The 6,171-nt window shown below is 38.7% G+C and overlaps 1 long non-coding RNA gene across 2 annotated transcripts in view; it reads left to right on the top strand.

Moving 5' to 3' along the window:
• The first annotated feature begins 225 nt into the window (after positions 1 to 225).
• LOC136031522 (uncharacterized) overlaps positions 226 to 6,171 on the top strand; it is a 77,312-nt gene continuing 71,366 nt past the window's right edge. For both annotated transcript variants that reach the window (XR_010618526.1, XR_010618525.1), the window contains exon 1: positions 226 to 340. This is a non-coding gene — a long non-coding RNA (uncharacterized LOC136031522). The remainder of the gene's footprint in view (positions 341 to 6,171) is intronic.

Here is a 6,171-nt window from a genome sequence, read left to right as displayed (position 1 = left end):
TTCAAATCCCTAATGTAGACAAAATGGCCATATTATAATTTATAAAGATCCTTAGTGTATTTGTATTTTTAGAAGATGTGGTATCAGATTCTCTCATTGAAACTTTCCTACCCCATTTTGGTCGAGGTAAATTTTCATCTTCTTTATTTGAAGTTTTAGATCAATTATGTCGCACAAGTTGTTTCTTTGGTTTATCCCATTGTATGCAAACCTCAGCAGTGTTTTCCTGGAGCGTCTCGTTACAACTTGCAAAAGATAAGCTGATTTCACTACTTTTCCGTTTTAGTTTATTTCAAGGCACAGAAGAGTTACTAGGAGAAAATTCAACCTTGTAAATTGGGTAAGAGTTCAGAGCATATATGATTTTTGTAATTTTTTTTTTAGTCGTTAACATAGGAGAAAAGAAGTTTTAACTAACTTGATAAGTTACTGTGTTAGGTGGATACAAGCTTAGGTGTTAGTCTGGAGATTAGAGAAGAATATTATGTTAAAAGAACAATTCATAAGTTGGAAAATAATTGTAGCTAGCCTATTTTGCATGGGTAAAATTCTAGTTTAGTGACCTCTTGCCATCTTGGAAGGGGGTTAGGTTAGGAAAATAAACTTTCAGGGATGGGTCTACAGACTAAAGTATGTCCCGAGAAGGTTATTTAAAGCAACTACCTCCACTCCTCCCTCTAGAGGGCCCTGACCTTTGATGACCTTTAAAAATATGGGTGTTATAAAAGTGAAATCTTGCAAAATAGATCTTCTATTTAAATGAAGCACCACAAAATTGTTTCAGCTTCACAACTTTGCTCAATCCCAATTTATAAGATTTTAAAGATATGCAAATACATTCCTAAAAAAAAAAAAAAATATTGATATGGCTCAAATTTCTACTCTAATAACAGGAATTGCATTTTCAGAACTAAAGGCAGAGAAAAAGCAACTAGTAACTGAAAATTAAGGTAAAATGTTGTTTTGTCAAAATTTCAATAGGTATAGACCTGTCATGTAGGCAAATTTCAGGGCCCTCTAGAGGGAGAAGAAGTGGAGGTGGGTACTTTAAAATACCTTTACGGGGTATACTTTAGCCTGTAGACCCACCTCCTAAAGATTCATTTTCCTAACATAACCCTTTTCAAGATAGCAAGAAGTCACTTAACTAGAATTTTACCTTTTGCATGCAGTCCTACTATACTTTACCCCCTAATTTAAAAATATACTGCCCAAATTAAATATTTCCAGTGCGTTTTGCCCTCGTCACTTGTTTTTCTGGTTCTTGTTTTGTCACAGTTGATTCAATTTACAGGTTCACGGGTTGAGACAATAGAGACGCATGGGGAGAAAAGATGGGGAATATATAATTTGGGCTATATATTTATACATTAGGGTGCGGGGGTAAAGTATAGGGGGGCTGCTTAAAAAATGTGTACTACAATTGTCCAGTATTATATTAAGTATGAATTGTTTCTTAACATGCTTTCTTCTCTGCAGGCTTTGCTACAGCCTTTTTATGGCACTTGGCATTAACCAAGTAACATATAGCAATCGCAAATTCTGTCGGTTTGTCTGTCTGTCCCGGTTTTGCTACTTAGGGCACTTCCAGATAAGCTAGAACGATGAAATTTGCCAGGCGTATCAGGGACCGGACCAGATTAAATTAGAAATAGTCGTTTTCTCGATTTAACCATCTGGGGGGGAGTGGGGGCCCGTTAATTCGGAAAAAATAGGAAAAATGAAGTATTTTTAACTTACGAACGGTTGATCAGATCTTAATGAAATTTAAATTTTGGAAGTATATCGTCTCTCAGAGTTGATATTTTAAATCCCGACCGGACCTGGTGACATTGGGGGGGGGGAAACCTAAAATCTTGGAAAAAGCTTAGAGTGGAGGGTTCGGGGTTAAACTTGGTGAGAAAAATAAGCACAAGTCCTAGATACATGATTGACATAACCAGAACAGATCCGCTCTCTTTGGGGTAGTTGGGGGGGGGGGTAATTCTGAAAAATTAGAAAAAATGAGGTATTTTTAACTTACGAACAGGTGATCGGATCTCAATGAAATTTGATATTTAGAAGGATTTCGTGTCTCAAAGCCCTTATTTAGAGTTTGGGGTTGGGGAACCTAAAATCATGGGAAACGCTTAGATTGGAGGGATCGGGGTGAAAATTGTGGGAGAAATAAGCAGAAGTCTTAGATACGTGATTAAAATAATTGGAACGGATCTGCTCTATTGGGGAGGGGGTTAATTCTGAAAAATTAGAAAAAATGACGTATTTTTAACTTACGAAGGAGTGATCGTATCTTCATGAAACTTCATATTTAGAAGGAACTCGTAACTCAGATCTCTTATTTTAAATCTCAACCGAATCCAGCGTCATTGAGGGGGGGGTAAGTTTGGTGGGGGGGCACCAGAAATCTTAGAAAATACTTAAAGCGGAAAGATCAGGATAAAACTGGATGGGAAGAATAAAAACCTATCTAAGATACTTGACTGACATAACCGGACCGGATCCTCTCTCTTTGGTGGAGTTGGGGGGGATAATTTGAAAAAATGAGGTATTTTTAACTTACGAAGTGTGACCAAATCTTAATGAAATTTGATATTTAGAAGAATCTTGTGCTTTAAAGCTCTAATTTTAAATTCTGACCAGATCCTGTGACATTGGGGGGAGCTGGAGGGGGAAACCGGAATTCTTGGAAAACGTGAAAATTGGGGTATTTTTATCTTACGAATAGGTGATCAGATCTTAATGAAATTTGATATTTTGAAGGAATTCATGTCTCAGAGCTCTTATTTCAAATCCCGACCCGATCTTTTGACATTGGGGGGAGTTGGAGGGGGAAATCTTGGAAAAAACTGGGAATGGAGGAATCGGGATGAAGCTTGGTGGATAGAATAAGCAAATTTCCTTGATACTTGATTGACGTAACCGTACCGGATTCGCTCTCTTTGGGGGAGTTGGGGGGAGGGGTTCAGTGATTTGGCGAGTTCGGTGCTTCTGGACGTGCTAGGACGATGAAAATTGGTAGGCGTGTCAGGGAGCTGCCCAAATTGACTTGATAAAGTCGTTTTCCCAGAATCGACCATCTGGGGGCTAAAGGGAGAGGAAAAAATAGAAAAAATTAGGTATTTATAACTTATGAGTGGGTGATCGGATCTTAATGAATTTTGATATTTAGAAGGACATCGTGACTCAGAGCTCTTATTTTAAATCCTGACCGACACTAAGCATCTGATTTTCCTTTTAAATCAATCTATTGATTCTTAAAATTTTGTTAGAGCTCATACCATATGAGCTCTTGGCTCTTAGCTCTTCTTGCCTCGTCACAAGTCCCATATGAGCTCTTAGCTCTTATTTATATAACTTAATAAAGTTGAATAAATTTAGAATTTTCAGAACCCAAGTTGTACTTTTTGTTTTAAGTTCAGCCCATTTTTATCTAATATGAACTAGCCTAAACGGTTCAATAACAAAATTCTTACTTAATTTCAGGGTAAAATTCTAGATAACTACTTTTTGCTCTCTTGGAAAGGGGTTAGGTTAGGAAAATGAAACTTTCAGGAATGGATATACAGACTAAAGTATGTCCAGGGAAGGTATTTTGAAGTAAATGTTTTGGTACTTCTATATTATAGCGACCCCATTCAAGAAACTTGATCTGATCTGTCTAAGTAAAACCGGTTTGTCAGCCTGCTTTCGGGGACAATGAGCTTAGGCATAGTGAGACAAACTACTATATAGGTATAGTTGAACTAAATTTTTGGTACTTATGTGTTATAGCGACCTCATTAAAGTTCTTTGTCTGAGTAAAACCGGTTTCTTTGATCATGGATGAAATACATTTAGTTTGTGATGTGTGGTGATAGGGAATGGGATATATATTTTGCTCTTCATATTATTAACTTAGAACAAAGAGGAGAGGATCCTCGAAAAGCCTGAAAAGGAGGTTGTAATCTCTGGTGCTGTCAGTGCATCAGCTACCCCATTCAGCTGTGTGAATATGGCTACTGGGTTTTGTCAGAAGAGCAGCAACTCTAAATGTCTTCATGATCGTACATGAAACAAAACGAGGCTGCTCGATCAAATAATGTGTCAGAACGACAATACAGAACAGGCTGAAAATGACGATGTGATTCGGCGTCAAGTAGATTTATATCGGGGCTTGTCAGACCATGCCAGGAGATCAAAATATTCTGCTCTAGTTGGTGCAATCAATACAACCATTGCCTTCTGAAAATGATATTTTACTCATCTGCCATCGATTGCAGCTTTGGCAAGAAAAATTCTATCATTGGCGGCAACAAATGATGCGGCATTTTCAGGGATGCAGGATTGATTGTTGCTCCTAAGCCTTATTCTCTTTACTACTAATCTTTTTATGGCACTTGGTAATAACCAAGTGACATATAGCAATCGCAAATTCTGTCGGTCTCTCGGTCTGTCGGTCCCGGTTTCGCTACTTTCGGCACTTCCAGGTAAGCTAGGGCGATGAAATTTGGGAGGCGTATCAGGGACCGGACCAGATTAAATTAAAAAAAGTCATTTTCCCGATTTTACCATCTGGGGGGTGGGGCGTGGGGGGCCCGTTAAATCGGATTAATAGAAAAATTGAAGTATTTTTAACTTACGAACGGTTCATCAGATCTAAATGAAATTTGATTTCTGGAAGGATATCGTGTCTCAGAGCTGTTATTTTGAATCCCGACCGGATCTGGTGACGTTGGGGGGAGCCTAAAATCTTGCAAAACACTTACAGTGGAGGGATCGGGATGAAACTTGGTGTGAAAAATAAGCACAAGTACTAGATACATGATTGACATAACCGGAACGGATCCGCTCTCTTTGGGGTAGTTGGGGGGGATTAATTCTGAAAAATTAGAAAAAATGAGGTATTTTTAGCTTACGAACGGGTTGTCGGATCTCAATGAAATTTGATATTTAGAAGGATATCGTGTCTCAGAGCTCTTATTTTAAAACCCGCCCGGATCTGGTGACATTGGAGGGGGAAGTTGGGAGGGGGAAATCTAATATCTTGGAAAACACTTAGAGTGGAGGGATCGGCATGAAACTTGGTGGGAAAATAAGCAGAAGTCCTAGATACACGATTGAAATAACCGGAACGGATCCGCTCTCTTTGGGGTAGTTTTTTTTTGGGGGGGGGGGGGTTAATTCTGAAAAATTAGCAAAAAATGAGGTATTTTTAACTTACGAACGGGTTATCGGATCTCAATGAAATTTGATATTTGGAAGGATATCGTGTCTCAGAGCTCTTTTTTTAAATCCCGAACAGATCTGGTGACATTGGGGGGGATGGGAGGGGGAAACCTAAAACTTGGAAAACGCTTAGATTGGAGGGATCGGGATGAAACTTGCTGGGAATAATAAGCAGAAATCTTAGATACGTGATTTACATAATTGGAACGGATCCGCTCTATTGGGGGGGGGGTGGGGTAGTTAATTCTGAAAAATTAGAAAAAATGACGTATTTTTAACTTACGAAGGAGTGATACAAATGACGACCGGGACACAGGGAATATAAATGACGACCGGGACACAGGGACACAACTACAACGGGGACACCGGGGGAAACAGGGGGATATAAATGACGACCGGGACAAAAAAACTAAAAAGAAAAAAAAACTAAAAACTAATAAAAAAACTAAAAAATCTAAAAATCTAAATAAGCTAAAAAAGAAAAAAAAAGGAAAAAAATAAAGGAGAAAAACAAAACTAAAAAACGAATGTATATACAGACCGGGACACCGGGATACAAATGACGACCGGGACCCGGGACACAGGGAATATAAATGACGACCGGGACACAGGGACACAACTACAACGGGGACACCGGGGGAAACAGGGGGATGTAAATGACGACCGGGACACCGGGACAGGGAATGGTCGATTAGCAATCACCATCAACAAAGCTCAAGGGCAATCATTAGAATCATGAGGTATAGATCTGAATACAGATTGTTTTCCCATGGACCATTATATGTTGCATGTTCAAGAGTCGGTAAACCTGACAATCTATTTATATGCAAAGACAATGGGACAGCAAAGAATGTTGTATATTCGCAAGTTTTACGTAGTTAAAACCATATATATATATCTATCTATATTCACAGGTGGGACATAGGGACACAACTACAATGGCGCGTAACTATTATGGCGCGTAAC

The sequence above is a fragment of the Artemia franciscana genome, chromosome 9 (genome assembly GCF_032884065.1).
Source record: "Artemia franciscana chromosome 9, ASM3288406v1, whole genome shotgun sequence".
In the NCBI taxonomy this organism is placed as follows: Eukaryota; Metazoa; Arthropoda; class Branchiopoda; order Anostraca; family Artemiidae; genus Artemia; species Artemia franciscana.
Note: the sequence above shows the minus strand (reverse complement) of the source record. Positions and strands in the feature narration are given on the sequence as shown.